Source organism: Nicotiana sylvestris, chromosome 9 (genome assembly GCF_000393655.2).
Source record: "Nicotiana sylvestris chromosome 9, ASM39365v2, whole genome shotgun sequence".
In the NCBI taxonomy this organism is placed as follows: domain Eukaryota; kingdom Viridiplantae; phylum Streptophyta; class Magnoliopsida; order Solanales; family Solanaceae; genus Nicotiana; species Nicotiana sylvestris.
In genome coordinates this window covers 165,883,605-165,906,952 of record NC_091065.1, presented here as the reverse complement: position 1 = coordinate 165,906,952, position 23,348 = coordinate 165,883,605, and positions in this window count along the sequence as shown.

Genomic DNA, 23,348 nt, shown 5'->3' with positions numbered 1-23,348 from the left:
AGTATGAGTGGCCCGCATGATATTGGTCTGGCTTAATAGTATCCTTCTCCACAATAATCTTCAAAGTCCACATATGTTGTGCTTCATTCTTATTCGGGATGATGTCACCTTGGAAATCGGCTCTGAAGTGACACACCTTAGCGACCCGTGGTATGATCTGTCTCCTGCCTGCTTGTCTCATAACCCTGAAAGGAGCGTAAGGGTATATGCCCCTTACCCCAATCAACACCAAGTGTGGAAAATCTCTGGATCTGATGATGAACTCATCAGTAGGGAACCACTCGAACATCCATTGGACATGATCCTCGATCAAATTTTCAAAAAGCTCTTCCCATCCCACATCATCTTCCGGTTGAGCAAACATGTCTGGAATATAGTTCATTTTTTTGGGATGATGGAAGACTATGTGATCATTCCACGACTTTCGTAAAAATTCTTGACGGTATTGTCTTTTTTGGAGAAGTTCCAATAACCAGGCCTGTAACAGCAGGTTGCAACCCTCGAAGAATCGGATCCCCTTCTAGCAACGCTCCAAATCCTGGTACATGTCTGCAATGATCATAGGGACAATAGTATACGTCTGCCCCTCGATCCCGCCCATTAGAGTTTTTGTCACAATGGCCAGCCTAGTATGGATTCTATCCCTTTGGATTGGGAATACCAGCATACCCAAGAAACACATAATAAACACGAAGACCCTACGATGAATCCAACCCAGGTACGTGATTGAGAACTCATCATCAAAAATATGGTAAGAGAGACTATGACTGTATCGTTCATAAAGGAAGTCAAAGGGTATGTAGGAGTCCTTCAAGCAATTCAAGTTGTCATTTTTCTTCAGCCCCATCATCTTCAAAAATCCCCTAGCAGTGTGATTTTCAGGTGCTAACAGACCAGGTCTATCCCAAGGCAACCCACCAAATCCTCATATTTCTTCTAGAAGGGGAGTCATTTCTATGTTCCCAAAGCGGAACACAGCCCTTTCCTTATCCCAAAACATAGTTGTAGCCTCGATCAGCATTTTGTTTGGCTAAAGATCCAACAGAGAAGGGAAGTTTTCTATGACTCATTTGACATGGTTTTGGTCACATGAAGGAAGATCTCTCTACCAATCTAGCGAAAGTGAGGGGATGCTACCAACCATACCGAATCTGGGGACCATGTGCCTCATTTTTTGCAAAACAAAAGATAGTTAAGCCCTTCCCCTCTGGGTTTGTCTATTTATACACCAATGATTAGCATATTGGCACTTATTTCTCCAAATTGATGCACACAATCATGGTTATGTCTGTTGGGATTGTGGAAAACCTGATGGACTTTTGGACGAGGCTTGTGTTAAAGGGTTATTATGCGGACAACATATTAACCCGGCTAAGTTTGACCATGTTGCATGCACAATTAATTAGAATAAGGTTGCTATAAAGGTCTAGACTAGGACCCTCAAGAGGACAACTTGAGGGGGAAAGGCACGGAACCGTCGAACGCACCGTTGATCGACTAGTTTTACCGCAAATACGCCTTTTCAAATTTAAATAGTGATATATAGGAGAAGAGCAAACACTCATCAAGCATTACTATAGGATTGATTACGCACGAGTGGAATATGATGTTGAGCATGATTTATGCAGCAATAAATAGCATGTTGTCAAGTATTTACACGTAAGAAAAATAATAAATGCAATATTTAAATAATTGAAAGAAAGTCACGGAAAAGAAAACAAAGAGACAAGTTAGTTTCAGAAAAATAAAGAAATCATAAATGCTTGAAAAAAGACAGTTAAATTCAAATAAGGGGAAAGGGTACGTGGATAGTGCATGCTTGGACTAATTCACAAAAAAAAAGTTCGTTATGGTAAGAGCCTAAAATATCCCCAGCATAGTCGCTATGTTGTTGCGCCCTCTTTTCCCTCGCGGGAGGTCTAGGTTTCGACATTCATGGGTAAACAACTCATTTCCTTTTGGGAATTGGGTATTAGAAGAGTCGTCACCTAATGTGTTATAGTGCGTTAAGGCACCTAGAGTGATTAACTCATGTAACTAGTTTGCAGTACCAGAGATTAGGGTAAGGGCTCGAAATAACATAGAGGGTAAGGTGTTAGGCACCCCTCGCGGTCCACAACGGTGGGTCCCGGCCGAACTTAAACTATGCGAATTAGTCATTTTAACAAGTAACCATATTTGCAAATAAAGGCATGTTTTCACATTCTAAATACATTTATGATTCAGTTAATGGAAGCAAGATAAAGGTTTGAACAACTTGCACATGTATATGTAAAAAAAAGGAAGTTTATAAAATTTAAACAGATAGGGGAGTTAAGAAAGGGAGGTCCTAAGTTGATTAGCCTACAGGATCATACCCATGCAATGCCTGGTAATCACTACTCAATGAGGGGCTACACATGACATTAGCGGGTAGGTTATCATATTCCTTTACTACCCGTTACCCCCCCAAGTGGTTATATAAGCGAGTTTAGTTAACGACCTCTAAGCGTGCTGCTACCCGTCCCTTCCTTATGGTTCTGGAGGAATATGGGACCTCTAAATCTGGACAGTTCTAGACGACCTAAGATTTTAAAAGGTAAAATCTAGGCGATAGGCAAATAACATGCAGGACAAGCAAATAAAGACAAACAGTTAGAAGGCTCATATTTACCACCACATGTAGATGGGCAATCAAACAGCACGTCTAAAACACAACACAGATTTTCAAAAGAAGTTCAGAAATCCTAAGAGCATGATATCTAGATGAATGTCACACCTCCTTTTACACACCCCGAGGGCATATGGGGCGTTTTTTCAATTTAAGTGACATTATTCGAAATGAGATTATTTATTTATCAGAGTCGCCACTTGGGATAGTTTAATTGATGTCCCAAGTTACTGGTTTATTTTAAATCCCAAATCGAGGAAGTTTTGACTTTCCTTTTGAAGTCTGTGAACCAGAAATTCGAGAAAAGGAATCCTATTAACCCGGGAGAAGGTGTTAGGCATTCTCGGGTTCCGTGGTTCTAGCACGGTCGCTTAGCAATTTATACTTGGCTTAATTGTTTAACTAATCATTTGTAAGACCTATGTGCAATTATCTTTTTACCGCTTTTAAATCACTTGAATTATTCGTAATTAAAGAATTGAGTTATGCGTACATATACTCTTTTCTTTTGGCGCGTCAAAATCATGTCACGCGAACGTGTCCACGATTAATAGCACTTTTGTTGATTTATTAAGAAAGTTTGGTTGAACTTGCGCGAACGCATCCCTCGAGTCTTTTTAGAGTTAAATTTGCAATTATATTACGTGAACATATATACAATTGCAATACTAATCTAAATCGGGCCTAAAGCAAACTACGATTATTCAATTTTTAAAAGAAACATTTGTGAGGGACATGGATGATTTAATTTATTTATGGCACACCTCAAACCTTTTCTATAAGTGTCAATTCTTAATCTAATCTTACAAGGACAATGAATTATAAATTTTGTTTGGCATGGCATACCTCACACTCAGCAGACAAAAGTTGGAATCCGACTTCCGCATATCACTGGTGTGTCTGGATACTAACAAATAATACTTTACCCAAAAAGTATAAATTGGTAAGCTGATGGAAAGAAAATACCAACTAAAAAAATGAGGTCTGCCCCCATAATTGCTTATGCCCATGAAGGGTTGCTCTTTAAACAATGGTCTATTAATCTTAAAAATCCATATATAAAATCAAGCCTGGCCAAATTTGTCATAAAAGCACAAACCTTCTATATTTCCAAGCAAACACATGACCCACCTATTTTCTACCCATATGCATCATGTTATTAATCAAACCAAAGAAGACTAACGTACCAAATATCAACAAAGGAAGAAATCATTTAAGGAACTCAAAGTCCACATAAAAATAAACTCAAGGTCTTGCTGGTACAATGAGAATATCGAGAGTATAGAAATAAAAGACTTTTGTCCCTCTTTTTAAATTCCTATGCCAAAGCTTTGTAGTAAGTTACCAAATTAATGAAGTTGAGCATATTATCATAGAAAGATACTAAACGTGATGTGAGCAAACAAAGATCTAATTTAATTTAAAAAAAGAAATACGTAGCTAAAGGATGAACTAATCAAACAGAGATAGTATCGATCCAGAATGAAAAGTAAGGAAATCCATTCATAATATCAAGACGAACAGGTCTGGAAATCAATGAGCAAACAAAGTTTAGAATTGAACCTTTATAGATGCACTGTATTTTTGAAACAATGAACAAAGAAAAACAAACTTCAGGCCAAAGCTATGGTTGATGAACTCAACGGACCAGACATCGACAACCTCGAGCATAGAACTTTGACGAGATTAATGTAGGATTGTGGGGGCTGTTTCCTCGACGAAAATGGCAGTTTACATTTTTGGAGCTAGTTTTACAGCTTTCGTGGTGGTTTTAATGGAGGTTTCAAACTACTGGAAGGTGGTCGTTTGGGTAATGAAAGTTGTTGGATCTTTTGGTCAGGGAAAGATGAGTTCTGATGGCTTAGGGTGGAGGGGTTCGAAGAAGAAGACGTGAGAGGGGGTGGGGTGGTCGATTGCGGCGCTAATGTATTTTTCTTCTAGGTCCTAGGCTGCTTTTTTAGCTCAGCTTTTCTTTTTCGTTGTTTTCGTTGATCGTCAACTATTTTGTTTTTGCTCTTAGCTTTTTGGTTTTGTATATTTGTGTGCTTTGCTAAAGAAATGGAGGATCCAAATTTTTTAGTTGTAGGTCAATTTAGGGATTAGGTACTATTATATAGGGGTAGGGATTAGGTTAGGGGCATGGGCTTAGGAATTATGGGCTAGGTCCAAAATTAGGCTTAAAAATGGGTTGCTCGAGTCCGAATTTTATACTTTCCCTACGAACGAGACTAAAAAAAAGCGATGTCATTTATTAATTAATCCTACTTAAATAACATAACTATTAAAATAAGACTAACCGTTAAAATAAACTATTTTTGGTATTTTCAAGATTAACAATACAAAACATTAATGGAACAATTTTGTAATTTTTATTTTTCTTGTAATAAAATAAAGTAAATGAGTAAAAATTAGTTAAAATAGCTATATTAGGCCTAAATTAAATATTTACGTGCTAAAATATAAAAACTCTTGGGGAGGGTCAAAAATCACATGTCTACAGCTGCCCCTCTTTGACTGGAAACGCGAAGAGTTTTCAGACAAAGAATGACTAGACAAGTTTTTTTACCCGATCCCTATTTAGGGAAACCAAAAGCTAGAAGAAAGGAGAATGTGACTGAGCCCTGGTATCTGAGTTGCCTACATATCCTTAACTATAAAGGAATCAGGCCACGTGTACTTCAGATATGAATGAGGTGATGGAGTATGCCGAGGTAGAGAGCCGATTGAGGTTCCGTTCCATCGAGGTTCCGGTCAGCGGTCCTATTATTACATCAAAATCAAAAAAAAAGAGAAAAAAAACTAACAAAGCTTATCAACTACGAGTTACAAGATTCATATTTATGAGTCTTCTGAAGCTTGATCTTGAGTCTTGGTTGGTTCTTCATGCGTACTCTGATCTGAATGTTGATGTTTGTTAGCTGTAGGTGTTGGTTCAATCTTCTTCCAACTTCTCGGATCAAGGCGGGACATGCAAAGCTTGTGACTTCAATAACGTCTTGAGCAGTCCACATCTTTTCTCCGCTTCTGCACTTTGAGTTCACTTCTTTTTCTTTTCTTTTTTTAATTTTGGATTGAGACTCATTCTTTTGGTCATATCCAACCTTGTGCCTCATGGTGAAAACCTGTTCAGGCACTAAGGCAAACAAACAAATAAAAATTTTCTGCTCCAGTTTTCACTAGGAAAATTTCGTGAGTTATTGTAATAAAATTTAAACTATTTCTTTATTTGAAAGCGATAAAATAAGGATTGTATATACTAGGGAAAGAGATTAGGTAGTGAAGCCCTATCTCTATTCCAAAAGTCGGTTAGGGAGTGGAGACCCTATGGTGGAAAGGCGATTAGGAAGTAGAGACCCTATATCTAAAATAATCTCAACTAGGGAGTGGAGACTCTATGTTGGTAAAAAGGCGACTATAGAGTGGAGACCCTATGTCTAAAATAATCTCAACTAGGGAGTGGAGACCCTAAGTTGGCAAAAGGCGACTAGGGAGTGGAGACCCTAAGTTGGCAAAAGGCGACTAGGGAGTGGAGACCCTATGTCTAAAATAATTCCAACTAGGGAGTGCATACCCTATGTTGGCAAAAGGCGACTAGGTAGTGGAGACCCTATGTCTAAAACAATCTCAACTAGGGAGTGGAGACTTTATGTTGGCAAAAGGCGACTAGGGAGTGGAGACCCTATGTCTAAAAATAAACTCAACTAGGGAGTGGAGACCCTATGTTGTAAAGGCAATTATGGAGTGGAGACATTATGTCTAAAATAATCTCAACTAGGGAGTGGAGACCCTATATTGGCAAAAGGCGACTAGGGAGTGGAGACCCTATGTCTAAAATAATCTCAACTAGGGAGTGGAGACCCTATGTTGGCAAAAAGGCGACTAGGGAGTGGAGATACTATGCCTAAAATAACCTCAACTAGGGATTGGAGACCCTATGTTGGCAAAAGGTGACTAGGGAGTGGAGACCCTATGTTGGCAAAAGACGACTAGAGAGTGGAGACCCTTGTCTAAAATAATCTCAACTAGGGAGTGGAGACCCTATGTTGGAAAAGCGTAAAAATAGAGATTGGGGGTCCTAAGCTACCTTTTTTTTGAATTTTTTAATTTTTCTTCTTATCTCCTTTTTTTCATTTCATTTCATTTTTTCCTTTTTTTTAGTTTGAGTAAAAATGCAGGAAAGAATTTGGAGGGGACTTCCCTTTTGGATTGATTATTGCTACAAAGATTTTTCTAGCCTTTGCGCAATTTCTTTTGGTGGAACCTGCTCCTTGCAAGGTTGCTTTGGATTGCACATGTTTCATGTTTTCAAACAAAGAATAATTGTTAGTTTGAAACGGTGGTTGGTTTTGTGGCGTTGATTGTTTTGGTCACTTGATCGTGGTCTGGCTTCTTTGATGAAGATCTCAACTGCAACTGCTTATTCCATGAGGACCGATTTCATTTCAAACCCGGAGAGCCTCTACTTTTTCCAGACTTTTCCATGATGGTTGATCGGTGGAACTCAACCTTATCGATTTTATTTTGCCTTCGTAGGTCTTTCCCTTTCGACGTCCCCTTTTTTTTTCTTTTTTCTTTTTTCTTTTTTCTTTTCTTTTTATATTTTTTTATTTATTTTTCTTTTCTTTTCTTAGGAACATTGGGGAACTTTTTGGCTCCTCAAACTTTGCTGCAACGGCTAGTCACGTGGGACTTAACCTTTTCCAACTTTAGTTTGCCTTCGTAGGCCTTTCATTTTTGGCTTATTTCTTCCAACTTTAATTTCAGATCATTTTGGTACCTTGGCTTTACAAACTTTTGCCGAGATGGTTGGCCACGTGGGACTCAACCTTTTCAACTTCATTTTCCTTTTTAGGCACTTCGATTTGATTTTCTCCTTCCAAGAGTTTTCAATTCTAGAGCATCGACTGCCATGGCTAGTCCAGGTCGACTTGATGCACCTGCTGAGGCTGGGTGCTTTTTTGCACATTATCTCGTGTCAAACGAAAGCCCTGTAAATCAATCTTGTCATCCCTTCTCTGCCTTAGTTCAGGAATAGAGTTAGACCGAAAGGTATTCAAAGAAAAATAAATAATGGACAGGACAATGATCTTAAATGAGATGTATCCCTTTCGAGGAGAGGAAAGAAGGACTTATCTAGAGTACATACGGAATTCAATGAACATGACATGCCTTTTGGACTGGATACCTGATCTATGTAAACCGTCTGACTCTCGGAAATTCATTACAACTTTTGCTTCAAAATTTGAGAAACCTTCCCAGGACTTTTCTTGATGCCGATTGTTGTGAGGATCTTCTTTTCGATCAGTGGTGCCCTTTGCGGGTTTTCACTAGCTCACTACTCTCATTTCCTTTCTCACCAGCGCCTTATAATGCCCTTTGCGAGTTTTTACTAACAAGACTCTCTCATTTTCATTTCTTTGCTTACTGTCGCCTCACGGTGCCCGTGTGGGTTTTCACCAATAAGGCTCTCTCATTTTATTTCTCTCATTTTGACTGTATCGAATCCAAGTAATTGTATTCTCCGATCCTTGAACGTTCTCACTGATTGATCGGAAGGACTTGAAAGGACTTGGGTAAAAACAATTTTGATTGAATTACAACTTTGGAACCATTCAGATGGGATCATCCCAAAAACATTATAACACTTGCCCAGTTTCACCTTTTTTGGGGGGAATTTGGATTTTTATTTTGGTGTGATTGAACCCCAGAGAGAGGCTGCCTACGTATCCCTTCCGAATCAAGTCGAACGTAGCTCAGGGAAACTTTGTTTTTGATTTTCTTTTGGTTTTTTGTTTTTTTCTCTTTCTTTTTCTTTTCTTTTCCTCTTTTTTTTCAACTTTTCTCTTTTTTCATTTTCCTTGTCTTTTCTTCCTTTTTTGTATTTTTCTTTCTCTTTTTCTTTTTCTTTTTATTTTTCTTTTTCTTTTTTTCATTTCATTTTTTTCAATAACACTTTCAGGTTCCAAAGAGGGTAATCAAAGAAAGGGAGCCGACTCAAAGGGTTTGCGAAGGGTTGATAGTGTTTGGGTAGTGAGAATGAAAGCCTTCGTCATCCCAACCAGAGAATATTAGTACTATATGGAGGATCCAACATAGTACCTTTTGACTGCATTTGCATTGACAATTATTTCAGGGACATTTCCTTCGATGTGTCCCAAGTACAACGCACTCTTTTGTTAGTACTCTTGTTGCAATATATGGACCTTTCCGATTCGCGAACCAATTTTCCTTCAGTTGTTCCAACTCTTTGTTTTATTTCCTTTAACTTTATCTTCATTGCGATCTAATCCTTGATTCATTATTTCGAGGTGTGATGGCTTTCAGGAGTCGGACATGAAGTCCGCAAGCATGTCATATTATTGAAATTTGCATTTAATAGAACTGAAAAGAGAATAAGAAAAATGACAAGATTAAGAAAAGAGACATTCCTGGACAATGAAATATTTATTTTATTTTATTTTTGATTTTTGATTTTTTTTTTAATTCTTTTATCAATTTTTGAAGATAGAAAGGTTTACATCGGAAAGTAAGACAATAAAGTAAAACATCCGGATCAAACCCTGAGATAATCCGGATGAAGAAAGGATAGCAAGACTAGCTACTAAGACTCCCGTCTAATGGGGAACTTTCATGCTTGGCAACCATTTTTTGGTTTTTCTTATATCTCGGCAATGGCTGCAATGGCTTCAGTGCCGGACCAAATTCCTCAGCTTCACAAATCATCCCGACTATTGGCTCGATGTTATAGGCAGGCAACAAATTGTTCATCGTATCAGGAGCTTCTTCATCCCGATAAAGAATTCTTTCAGCTTCAATCAAATTTTCAACTGCCCTTTTGAGGGTCCACTAGTCCTCTGTATTGTGTCCCACTGCTCTAGAGTGGTATTCCCATATAGCATCAACTCGGTGCGAGGGGGACTCAGGGTTCGACCAGTTCGGGGCCACTGGCTGCAATAGATCTAGCCTGATTAGCTTTTGGAACAACCTTGAATACGATTCACCAATATGGGTGAACTGATTCTTTCTGAAAGGCTCTCTTGGGCGAGGATTTTATTGGGGATCATTTGGTTTAGGATTATACGGAGCTTGGTAAATATGGGCATTTTTGGGAGATGGAGCTCGATTTTGTGGATAATGTTGTGGCCGCGGGTAAGGTTATGTAACGACCTGACCGGTTGTTTTGGGATTTTGCACTTGGCTCACCAGTTCTCAGGCATGACTTGTCCCTTGTGATGTATTATGACTTATGTAAATCGTTGGGTTTGGTTTTCAGGGTAATCAGAATGAATTTGGAAGAATAGTTCTCGGTTGAAGCTTGAAATTTGAAAGGTTTGACCCAGATTTGACTTGTTTGTATATGATCTCGGAGCGGAATTTTTATGATTTGGTTAACTACGTTAGGTGATTTGGGACTTAGGAGCGTGATCGGAATGCATTTTGGAAGTCTGTGGAAGGTTTAGGCTTGAATTAGCGAAATTGAGATTTTGGCGTTCTCCAGTTGATGGTGAGATTTTGATATAGGGGTCGGAATGGATTTCTAGAAAGTTGCAAAAAATTATTGTTCAGTGTTGCAGGCGTTTGGCCTTTGCAAGTAGGACCTCACGTTCGCGAAGGGTTAGCTAGTGAGGTTGAGATTTTAGCCTTCGCATTTGCGAGCGAGGCTCCGCGTTCGCGAAGGGGTAGGTTCGTTGTGCATCGCGTTCGCGAAGGGCTGGGTTCATTGTGCATCGCGTTCGCAAGGGAGGCTCCGCATTCGCGTAGTGGAAGTGAGCAGCTGGGTTTAAGGATTTATTTGTTCTTCGTGTTCGCGGAAGGGGAGTTGCGTTCACGTTGGGTTAGGGAACCAAGTCTTCGCGTTCGCGAGTGGGAGGATGCATTAGCGATGAAGGAAATTTGGTCAAAGTAATTTTGTGCTTCGCGAACGCGAGGCTTTGACCGCATTCGCGAAGAAGGATTTTAATTCCTGGGCAGAATGATTTAAAAGGGCTATTCCGCGATTTTGAGGCTAAGTACCTCCATTGTTGGGCGATTTTTGAAGATTGGGAGAGCTAATTGAAGAGGAAATTCAAGAGGATTTCATGAAGGTAAGATTTTTGTACCCTAAACTTGTTTCTATGATGAATTTTAACATTGTAAGCTTGAAAACCATGGAAATATCAGTAGCAAAAATGGGTAATTAGGCCTGGAGATTAAGAGACCTTTGAATGGGGATTTGAGGGGCCATTTGAGATCTGATTTCAATGTTCTTGATATGTATAGACTCGTGTGAGGATTAGGATTCCATTGATGTTAATTTCATCGGATTCCAATACGTGGGCCCGGGGGCCGAGTTTGAGCAATTTCGGGAGTTTTGATGTAAATTAGATATTTTTGAGTGGGCTTTATTCCCTTAGCATATTTTAATGGTTATGTACTGATTGTGGATAGATTTGGAGCATCCGGAGGTCGATTCATGCGGGCAAAGGCATCGCAGTCTAGAGTTTGGACAGGATCAAGGTGAGTAATGATTCTAAATGATAATCTAAGGGTTTGAAACCCCGAATTTGCACATCGTAGTGCTATATTGATGTGACGCACACGCTAAATGACGAGTGTGGGGTCGTGCACTATTGGGGGTTATGATATAGTCCATCCCAAATGATCATTTTACTGCGTATTTGATTGAAAACTATTTGCTATCATCATGTTTTGGGTTGAATGCCATATTCGGGCCTCGTGCCAACTATGTGAACCCTTCGGGGATTTTTATTGATATTTCCTCACTATTTAGACTTTAAACTTGTACTTAGTCATGCTATATTCTACTGTTTTCAAAAACTCAGCCATGTTTACTCTGCTTTAACACTTGAAATGATATTCAAATAATATTTTGGGCTGAGCATCATGTTTTACTGTTGCTCGAGTGGCTTATGTGATTTTTGACTAAGTAAGGCCGAGGGCCTGTGTTGTTAATATACTTTTGTGTTGGGCTGCACGCCGCAGTGGTGATACATTGATTTTGGTTATGAGGCCAAGGGCTCGAGATATGTACGCCACGAGGTGGCTTGATTGATATGAGGCCGAGAGCCTAGTGATGACGCCATGAGATGGCTTGATATTGCGCTTGGACCGTAAGGGGCCTCTCTAGGAGTCTGCACACCCCCAGTGAGCACGGGTACCCATTGTGATATGATATATAGCCCGAGGGGCTGGTATTGTTGTATGTGATTGCCCGAGGGGCTGGTATTGCTCTGAGATATTTCCCGAGGGGCAGATTTGTTGACATTGTGCCCTAGGGTCGAACCTTATGTGTTTATCTTTCTTATTTGCCTGTCATTTACCTGTTTAATTGTGTATTTGTGCCCGAGGGGTGGATTATCTGTGCTTATCTGCACTAATTGCTTTGCATTCAATTGTGTAACTGTTGAAAAAGTCATTTTTAATGAAGTTTAAACTGAGCTAAGATGCTTTAAGAGATTCCACAGCTTCATTGTTTTCTTACTGGTTTTTGTACTACTTATATACATCATGTTGATGCACTTTTCGTGATTTCTTATCACTCAGTCTTTAGTTATGATTATTACTCACTGAGTCGGAGTACTCACTTTACTCCCTGCACTTTGTGTGCAGATTCAGATATTTCTGAACCCGGTAACGGGTATTGGTTGATCAGAGGTAGAGTCATCGTAGTTTAGCAAGGTAGCTACCGGCATTCGTAGCACTGCTTCCCCCCCCCCTTATTTCATTAGTCTGTATTTAGTACATTTCAAACTTTTCAGTTGTATTTAGACCCTAGTAGATGCTCGTGACTTGTGACACCCCGATGTCGGGATGTATTCATTTCTACACTTGTTTTATTTCGCTAAATCTGTACTTATTGGGGATTTATCCTTAAAAATGACTTAAATTGACTTATTAAACTGAATTTGGGTATTGTGTTGGTTGACCTTGTCTTCACGAGAGGCACCATCATGACCGGGTTCGGTTTGGGGTCGTGACAAGTTGGTATAAAAGCCTAGGTTACATAGGTCTCACGAGTCATGAGCAGGTTTAGTAGAGTCTAGCGGATTAGTACAGAGACGTCTGTATTTATCCTCGGGAGGCTGCATAACCTTTAGGAAAAACTTCACATTCTTGAATTCTAATCGTGCGTCATTGATTCAGCTTGGAAGGTAACTCTTTGAATTCCTTCCACACGTTCGTATGTGCACATGAGCGCTTAGTATCCGATGTGCATCGATGGCTTGTGATTCCCTGATCTAGGGGCGAGATGTGATCTCTGTGTGTTGATGTTGGGCCAGTCTGGAAGACTTGAGGCCGGATCTTTTGCCTATAGCTCAAGCCTTGAGCTGTTGATTTTGTGAGCGCGTGCTTATGTATCTATATGTTCTGTTGTGTCCCTACTAAGGGGAGTAATGACTGGATAGTTACGTGATGAGTATGTTATGACTGCGAGGTGTATTCATATGATTCGAAAACAATGAGAAGGGTCTACTAGAGGATAGAAGAACTATTAGGTACTTGATTTTCATCTCGATTTGAGGTATAGCCCCAAGTTGTGGGTGTCTGAAGAATCTTTTCATGTTTTCTAGTTGGGAGTGAAGTAAATTTCATGTTGTGGTATGAGTTCAGACTCAGGAAGATTAATTGACTGTGTGATGTTTATGATGGTGGAAGGTATACAGAAATGCTAGTTTGAAGCAAAAATAGGTGGGTTATCTCCTGCGGAGTATTCTGAGGTTGTGTGATCCTTATGCTGAGGCCCACAGTTCCCAGTATTATATCTATTCGGGTACCGCCAAGATGTATTAGGACTTGAGGCAGCATTACTGGTGGAGGAGGATGAATAAAGATATAGTTCCATATGTAGCTCGATGTCTAAATTGTCAGCAGGTAAAGTGTAAGCATCAAAGACCTGGTGGTTTGCTTTAGAAGTTAGAGATTCCTAAGTGGAAATGGGAGCGTATCACTATGGATTTTGTTATTGAACTCTCATGGACTCATAGGAAGTCCGATTCAGTTTGGGTTATTATAGACATGCTAACTAAGTCAGCGCATTTCATTCTTGTAGCTGTTACTTATTCTTCAGAGCGATCGGTAGAGATTTATATCCGCGAGATCGTCCGTCTTTACGGTGTGCTCGTGTCTATCATTTCTGATCAAGATATACAGCTCACCTCACACTTCTAGAGGATAGTACAGTGTGAGTTGGGCACGCAGTTTGAGTTGAGCATAGCATTTCATCCTCATACGGATGGAGAGTCTGAGCGCACTATTCAAATATTGGAGGATATGCTCCACGCTTGTGCTATATACTTCGGAGGTTCATGGGATCACTTCTTGCCACTTGTGGAGTTTGCCTACAACAATAATTATCAGTAGAGCATTTAGATGGCTCCCTATAAGACATTATATGGTAGGTGGTACCAATCGCTAGTTGGATGGTTCGAGCCCGGGGAGGCTCGGTTATTGGGTACAAACTTTGTACAGGATGCCTTAGATAAGGTCAAGATTATCAAGGATCGACATCGCACAACTCAATCTAGGCAAAAGAATTATGCCAACCGTAGAGTTTGTGATGTTGCATTCATGGTCAGAGAGAGAGAGTGTTGCTCTAGGTATCACCCATGAAGGGTGTGATGAGGTTCGGAAAAAAGGGCAAGTTGAGCCCTAGGTATATTGGGCCTTTCGAGATTCTTGAGAGAGTAGGAGAGGTGGCCAATAGGCTTGCGTTGTCAATTGGTTTATCAATAGTTCATCTGGTGTTCCATGTGTCCATGCTCCGGAAGTAGCACGACAATCCATCCCACGTGTTAGATTTCAGCACTATCCAGTTGGACAAGGATTTGACTTATGAGGAGGAGTCGATGGCTATTCTATCCTGACAGGTTCGTCAGTTGAGATTGAAGAATTATCCTTCAGTTCGAGTGCAGTGAAGAGGTCAGCCTGTTGAGGTAGAACCTGAGAGTCCGAGTAGGTCATGCGGAGTAGATATCCCCACCTTTTCACCAGTCCAGGTACTTTTCTATGTCCGTTCGAGGACAAAAAGTTATTTTAGATGTGGAGAATGCGATGACCCGAAAGGTCATCTTATGTGTTAGAACCTAATTCTATAATTTTAAGCTTTATAGACCTCATTTTATCCATCCTCGATTCACATGCACAGTCCAGGCATATTTCTGAAAAGCTTTTATGTTAAAAGTTGATAAAAATAAGAATTTTTGCCTAAAAATTTCATTTGAGTTGACTTCGGTCAACATTATGAGTAAATGAACCCGAATTCATGATTTGACAATCACGGTGGGTCTGTATCATGATTTGGGGCTTGGGCGTATGCCCGAAATCGAATTCGGAGGTCCCTAGCACGAGATATCGAAATTTGTCGAAATTTGAAATTTTAAGTCTAGATGAAATTAAAATATTTGACCAAAGATTGACTTTTTGGATAACGTGTTTGTACTTTGGTTTTGAAATCCCGTATAGGTCCAATACCATATTTATGACTTGTCTGTAAATTTTTGTGAGAAACGAAGTTGGTTTGACGTGATTCGGACGTCCGGTTGTGAAAATAGAAATTTCAAAGTTTTCTTGAAAATTTCCTTTGATTTGGTGTTCAATTCGTTCTAGGTGCTATTTTGGCGATTTGATCACGTGAGCAAGTTCGTATGATGTTTTTAGAATTGTATGCATAGTTAGTTTAGAGCCCCGAGTGCTCGGGTGAGTTTTGAATAGGCTACGGAGTGGAAATTGGACTTAGAACCTAGCTGCTGTTTCAGATTTTTTTTGCAGGCCTCAGACCTCGCATTTGCGAGGTCAATCATCGCATTTACGAAGAGTAGCTGGGGAAGCTAGTGTCCGCATTTGCGAACAAAGCTTCGTATTTGCGATGGGAGTTGGGGAGGGAGATTCTTTGCATTTGCGATCATTGGGTCGCATTTGCGGTCCAGTCAGTGTTCGCATTTTCGTACTTTTCTTTGCAAATGCGATAATTGCAGAGGTGTGGGAGTCTTCACAAATGTGATGGATTTCTCACATTTACGGGCTTCGCATATGCTAAGCCCAGGTCGCAAACGCGACATTTGCAGCTGAACAAAATTTGACTTAGACTGGATTTTTGGTTCATTCTTCAAATTTTAAAACCTAAAACCTTTGAGGCGATTTTTCCAAGACTCCTTCTTCCCCAATCATTGGTAAGTGATTCTAAACTAGTTTCTTTCAATCTTCTATACATTTCCTTAGATTTCAATAAAAAATCTTGTGTTTTCATGGTAGAAATTGGGGGGTTTGGGTAGAATTAGGAATTTTTATAAATTGGGGATTTAGACCTCAAATTGAGGCTAAATTCCAAAACAAATTGTATAACCAGGCTCGGTGGTGAGTGGGTAATCGGGTGTTGGCCCGAATTTCGAGCTTGGATCAAGCGAGCCCAGTGTTGACTTTTGTTTACTTTTTCACTAATGACCTAAATTTAATTCTTGTAATCGAGGGTAGTTCCTAAGGTTTAATTTGAATCGTTTGGTTGGTAATTTGCTAGATTCTATTGGTTCAGAGGCGTGTTTGAAAGGAAAAGCCATGATTGAGCTTTGAGTTTGGTCTTTGAAGCGAGGTAAGCGTCGTGATTAACCTTGACTTGAGGGAATAAGACTTGTTTGTCTATTTGCTACATGTTTAAATGTTGGGAACAACGTATATGTGAGGTGACGAGTACTTATGCATTGTAGTCGGGTTAAAGCATGCGGGTGGGGCTTGGTTTCTTGCTGCTATCCATATTTAGACTAGTATTGTTAAATTGATCGTTCTTATTATGTTTACGAATCTTTTGGTGATAATTGAGTATTGATTCTGAAGTTGAGGTTGATATTGTGGAACCAAATGTTGAAGTAAGGCTTGTACTTGTTATTTATCCCCTTATTGTTATTTGTTCATTGCATTATGGTAAGGTAGAGTGTTAATGCACAAAGGGTAATGTCGTGTCATATTATGAGTGTAATGCATGAAGGGTGATGTCGTGCCATATTGTGAGTGTTAGTGCACGAAGGATGATGTCGTGCCATACTGTGAGTGTTAATACACGAAGAGTGATGTTGTGCCATGTTATGAGAGTTAATGCAAGGAGGGTGATGTTGTGTCCTTTCTATTGATTATATGGTGAGGTTGAGAGTAAAAGCACGAGGTTGATGCCGTGCATTTTTCCTTTATTGTGTTTACTTGTTCTTATTGGTTCAAGGTACATTGGTTGATCAACTTCTCATTACTGCTGTGATTCTCTATCTTGTAACCCCCTCAGCATGTCCCCCTCCTGATATTACTTGTCTACTTTTTGCTTGCAGTTATTTTGTACATATATTGATAAATTGCACAAGTTTATTACGTAGGTGCCTTGTCATAGCCTCGTCACTACTTCATCGAGGATAGACTCGACACTTACCAGTACATGGGGTCGATTGTACTGATATTGCATTCTACACTTCTTGTGCAGATTTTGGTACCGTCCCGTGCTGATTATGAGGTTAGCGGCTGGATTGCTTGACAGGAGACCCAAGGTAGATCTGCTGGCATTCGCAGAACCTGGAGTCTCTTCCCAATCTTACTATTTTACTATTTCTTTTCCTTTAGAATAGTGTATTTCCTTTCACACTTTGTTTGTAGTTAATCATAGTAGCTCGTGAGTTGTGACTCCAGATCCTAAATGTTTCAAATGTTATGGATTTATGTTATTATGCAAAACAGTTTTAGTTTTTGTTCAGTTTAATTATTCTTATTATTAAAATTGGTTAAAGTTGGTATTAAGAATCCTTTAACGTTGGCTTGCCTAGCAAGTGAAATGTTAGGCGCAATCACGGTCCCGATGGTGGGAATTCCGGGTCGCGACACTATCATTTGTATATCATATCTCAATCTCTATTGCCATTTATTGTTACATAATATTATCATTATTTGGGCTGATTGTCATGATATTTGTGAACCTGAGAGACTGGAGAGATTGATGACTGAGTGAGGTCGAGTGCCTGATTGTGAGAGATATTTATAGGATCGGGCTGCACACCGCAACAGGATTTATTGGTTCATATCATGATTTGCTTATATTAGTGCTTTGGGAGGATCCGCCTCTCCGGAGTGTGACATACCAGCAGTGAGCGTAGGTACCTACTGAGTGCGAGTGTCGAGTGCCAAGTGATTGAGAGTGTTGAATGATTGGAAGTACTGAGTGATTGAGAGTGCTGAATGAGGTTAAATACTCCGAGAGTATGAGCATATGGCTTTATCACTGTGTTGCATAATAGTTGTGTTGTCCCAAGTAAAGGTTTGTTTTGAAGATTGACAAAGGAAGCTCACGCATGAACCAGGTCCATCCCTCAGGTTCATAAAAACGGGCAGATTCGAGCATGTGGGATGTATGTGAAGGAGATAAGCTTAACATGGTGTATTTAATAACTCCTGATCGAAAAGGTTGCATAATTGATAAGGAGAAGGACTCCTTACTCAAAGAGAACATTATCCAAGATAAGGAAGGAGTTAGAATTTGAGATCAACTAGAACTTTTCCACCAAAGAAGAATAGCATTAGAACTCTAGTTATTTCTTCATCTACTAACTCTACAAATTGCTTTATATTCTCACATTACAAGTGTTGCACAAAAACGCAGAAGTTAAACGTGAATTGAGAGCAAAGTAGCAAGCGTTTTGCAAGCAGTTCGTGCGTGATTCAAGTGTGCAAACCTGAAGCTACATGAACCAGATTGAAGAACCACCTCTATAAAGAGTTTTATGTGTCTTTCTTTATTTCTAGTTCAATTGTAGGTGTCTTCATATTGTACCTTTAAGTTTTATGTAGAAGCAATTGTAACAGGTACTTTGAGTATTCAAGTTAGAGTTAACTTGAAGTTGTCGCAGTAGTTAGAGGTTGGTTGCTACAAAGGGATTATAGGTAATCCTTAGGTTTACAAAGAGTTTGATAAATGTTGTTTTGGCTCAGTGATTTAGTGAAGTGTTGGGGAAAATCCTACTGAGTAGTAGGTCGTGGTTTTTTCACTTTTTCAGCCGGGTGTTTTCCACGTAAAAATACTTGTGTTCTTTACTTTCTAGATTTATTATTTCGCAACAGTAGTAGAAGGAACACATAGAAGAACCAGGTCCTTCCATAATCAGTTTAAGCAAAAAATTGGCCACCATACAAATCACCCCCCTGCTTGTGTGGTATTGAAGTATATAACATCAATTGGTATCAGAGTAGGTTATCCTTGAAGAGGCTAACACCTTAGGAATAGATCAAGATGAGTGCACCACCTGGAAACTGGGAAGGGAAATACACTAATAGGCCTCCACTCTTTAATGGCCAGTACTACTCTTGGTAAAAAAATAGGGGTGAGAGATCACATCATCGGAGAAGACTATCAGCTATGGGATATTATCACTGATTGTCCCCTGGCTACCATGAAGAAGAATGGTGAAGGAGTAGATGTACCAAAAACAAGAGCTGACTGCAATGCTGAGGAGTTGAGGAAATGGAAAAAGAATGCTAAGGCAAAGAAATGGTTTGTGTGTGGACTTGGTCCAGACGAGTACAGTAGAATTCAAAGATGTAGCAGTGCTAAGGACAAAGCTGCGTGATTTTGGCTGCAAGGGCGAGACCACAGAAGTGGCCATGGGGTCGCAAAATCGGTTTGGGTATTGGTTGACTGTGTCCACAAGTGCAAACAAGAGTGCATAGATGTGCAACGTAGGAGCAAATGTTCCGCAGATACGGAATTTTGATGTTGGGAGGGAGACCGCAGGTGTGGAGTCTTTAGCGCAGAAGCGGAAGCGTAGGTGTGTTGTTTGTGCCGCAGAAGCAAAAGTCCCTAAGCTTAGTTGGGGCCACACCTGCGATGGCCTTTTCCGTAGGTGCGAAGTCGCAGATGTGACAGAGTGGTCGTAGAAGCGCATATCCCTGGGCAGAAATAGATAAGATCGAGGGTTAGAGTTATTTGTTCATATTTTGAGTTGTAGAGCTCGGTTTTGGGCGATTTTGGAAGGATTTTTCATGATTTGGATTAGGGTAATTATTTTTGACTCAGCTTTGCTTATTATTCATGATTTCTTCATTGTTTCTAACATTTAATTAGTGTTTTGAGTTGGAGAAAACTAGAGATTTTGTGAAAACTTTCCTAAACTATAAATTGAGGATTTGAAGGTCGATTTGAGGTTGGAATTGAATAATTTTGGTATTATTGGACTCGTTGTTGAATGGGTGTTTGGATTTTGTCAGTTTGATCGGGTTCCGAGGTGTCGGCTCGGGGTTAACTTTTTGAGTTGACTTTTTGATTTTCCATAAAGATTGGAACTTTATTAACCGAAATAGTCTACTATGGTTTGTATTTACGATATTAAATTATTTTTGCTAGATTTGAGATGTACGGAATTGGATATTCGCGGAAAAGGCTTACTAGTGGGTTGATTTGGCTTGTTCGAGGTAAGTATCTTGTCTAACCTTGTGTGGGGGAACTACCCCATAGGTTTTGGATTGATTGTGATATTTCTGTTATGTAGAAGACGTGTATACGAGGTGACGAGTGTGTACACGGGCTATATATGGTATTTGATCGGTTTAGGTTATTTTGACTCTTTCCATGTGTTTAATTGAATTGTCATAATATGTTAGATCTTTCATTGTTAGTATACTCTCACATGTTTTAATCTACTCTTACATGCTTTATTATACGTTGTTAGCACTTGTTATACTTCTTACTTACTATATCTCCTCTTATATGTTTAGTTGAAATAGTTATTTTCCTTATTGTATTGTTACCTCTTTATTGTTGAATTACCATACTTGAAGTTGTTATTTCGTGGAATAACTTTGTAACGACCCGACCGGTCATTTTGAGCTTTTGCATTTTTCTCGCCAGTTCTCGGGCATGACTTGCCCCATGTGATGTATTATGACTTATATAAATCGTTGGTTTTGGCTTTCAGGGTAGTCAAAACGAATTTGGAAGAACAATTATCAGTTTGAAGCTTGAAATTTGAAGGTTTGACCAAGATTTGACTTGTTTGTATATGATCTCGGATCGGAATTTTTATGATTTGGTTAGCTCCGTTAAGTAATTTGGGACTTAGGAGCGTGATCGGAATGCATTTTGGAAGTCCATGGAAGGTTTAGGCTTGAATTGGCGAAATTGAGATTTTTGCGTTTTCCGATTGATAGGTGAGATTTTGATATAGGGGTCGGAATGGAATTTCGGAAGATGCAGTAGCTCCGTTGTGTCATTTGGGACGTGTGTGCAAAATTTTAGGTCATTCGAAATTGGTTTGGTTGGGGTTTTTTTTATCAAAAGCGTAATTCGGAATATTTTGGAATTCTTAGGTTTCAATTCGATGCAAATTTTGTGTTTTAATGATGCTCTGAGTGTTCCGAAGGTTGGAACAATTTTGAATGAAATTATGTGATATATTGGCATGTCTGGTTGAGGTCCTGGGGGCGTCGGGTGAGTTTCGGGTGGTTAATCGGACCATTTCATATTGTTTGGAATTGCAGAAAATTGTTGATCTGTGTTGCAGAGAAATGGCCTTCGCGTTTGCAGGTATGCTGTCACGTTCGTGAAGGGTTAGCTGGTGAAGGCTGGAATTTTAGCCTTCACGTTCGCGAGGTAGGCTCCGCATTCGTGAAGGGCTGTGTGATTGGTTATCACTTTCACGTGAAGTGGACCGCGTTCACATAAGAGGAATTGGGCAGCTGAGCTTCAGGGTGTTTATTCGTTGCTTTCGCATGAGAGGTTAAGCAATCGCGAAGGGTTAGTATGAGGAAGCATCGCGTTCGCGAGTGCCAAGACGCGATCGCAAAGAAAGATTTTTGGTCAAAGCTGGATTGTGCTTCGAGAACGCGAGGCTTTGACTGCGTTAGCGAAGAAGGTTTTTGATACCTGGGCAGAATGTTTAAATAGCCATTATCCGCGATTTTGGGGCTAACTTCCACCATTTTTGGGCGATTTTGGAGCTTTTTGAGAGGATTTGAAAAGGGATTCAAGAGATAAAACCTGGAGGTAAGATTTCTGAATTCAATATCGATTCTTGTGTGAATTCTACCTAATTAATCATGGAAATTAAGCCCAAATTGAGGAATTAGGGCTTGAATTTGGAGAGTGTAAATTGGGGATTTGAAAGGGCAATTGAGGTTCTTGGTATGTATAGACTCGTAAGAGGATAAGGAACGTATTGATGTAAAATTTATCGGAATCCGAGACGTGGGCCCGAGGGCCAGGTTTGAGAAATTTTGGGATTTTTGATGTAAATTGAATAATTTCTAGTGGGCTTTGTTCCCATAGCATATTTTTTTGGTTATGTACTGATTATGGCTTGATTTGGAGCATCTGGAGGTCGATTTGTTAGGGCAAAGGCATCGCAGTCCAGAGTTTGGACCAGATCGAGATAAGTAATGATTGTAAATGCTATCCTGAGGGTTTGAAACCCCAGATTTCACATCGTTGTGCTACTTTGAGGTGTCGTACACGCTAGATGACGAGCGTGGAGTAGTGCACCATTGAGGATTGTGTCTTGGTCTGTCCCGTACGACTGTTAAGTCGCGTATTTGATTTGAAGTCTTATGATAATCCATATTTTAGAGATTGATATTATATTTTGGGCGGTATGCCATGTTTGGGGCCTTGTGCCGACCTGTTGAGACCCTTAGGGGCTTATTTACTATTCTTCCTCACTCTATTTGTTTTGAAAGCATGTCCTCAGTCATGTTTTATTTGTTTATTGTTTAAATTTTGTTTTATCACTTTACTTCTTAAAAATGTGAGAATTGTTTGGGCTGGGTTCCTTGTTTTACTTATAGTTCAAGTGATTGTGAGGTTGATGACTGAGATAGACCGAGGGTCTGATTGTGAGGTTAATGACTGAGAAAAGCCGAAGGCTTGGTTGTGAGGATTATATATTTTTGGATCGGGCTGCACGCCGCAGCAATATATATGTATATATGTATATGGATCGAGCTGCACGCCGCAGTGATATGTTGGATCGGGCTTCACGCCGCAGCGATATTGCACTTGGGCTATAGGAGCCCCTCCGTAGTCTGCACACCCCCAGTGAGCGCCGTCGATGAGATATATGGATCGGGCTGTGCCGCAGTAGTTACTATATGGTACCTATTGAGTGTGAGTGGTGAGTGTGAGCGCTGACCAGTAAGAGTGAGTCATGCGTGACTGAAAGGCTTGCCCGAGGGGCTATAGATATACATGTACATGAGTGATGCTTTGCCTGAGGGGCCTGTTTGTGAACTTATTGTTTTTCACTCCTCCTTAAAGTGAGTTTTTATCGAATATATTGATTAAATTACTGCTTTCAATCATCTTTATATCGAGCCTCTATTAAAAATATTGAGCAAACACTTTTAAACAACTTTCATTCAAACTGAAGTTTTTAAGTTATGAAATGGGTATAAATTTATGTTTTGCCGAGGGGCTGTATACGAAGTATGTTTTGCCCGAGGGGCCGATTATGATTTTCATCACTTTCACTATATATATATATATAAATATATATATATATGTGTGTGTGTGTGTGTATGTATATATATGTATATGTATATATATATATATATATATGTATGTATGTATATTTCATTAAACCTATATTGAAAAGGTTAAAGTTAAATTTTAAAGGATTTTACTGAAGTTGGGAGTTTAACGAAATGATTTGAATGGTATCCTGATTTGGGAACATGTTGTAATCACTGT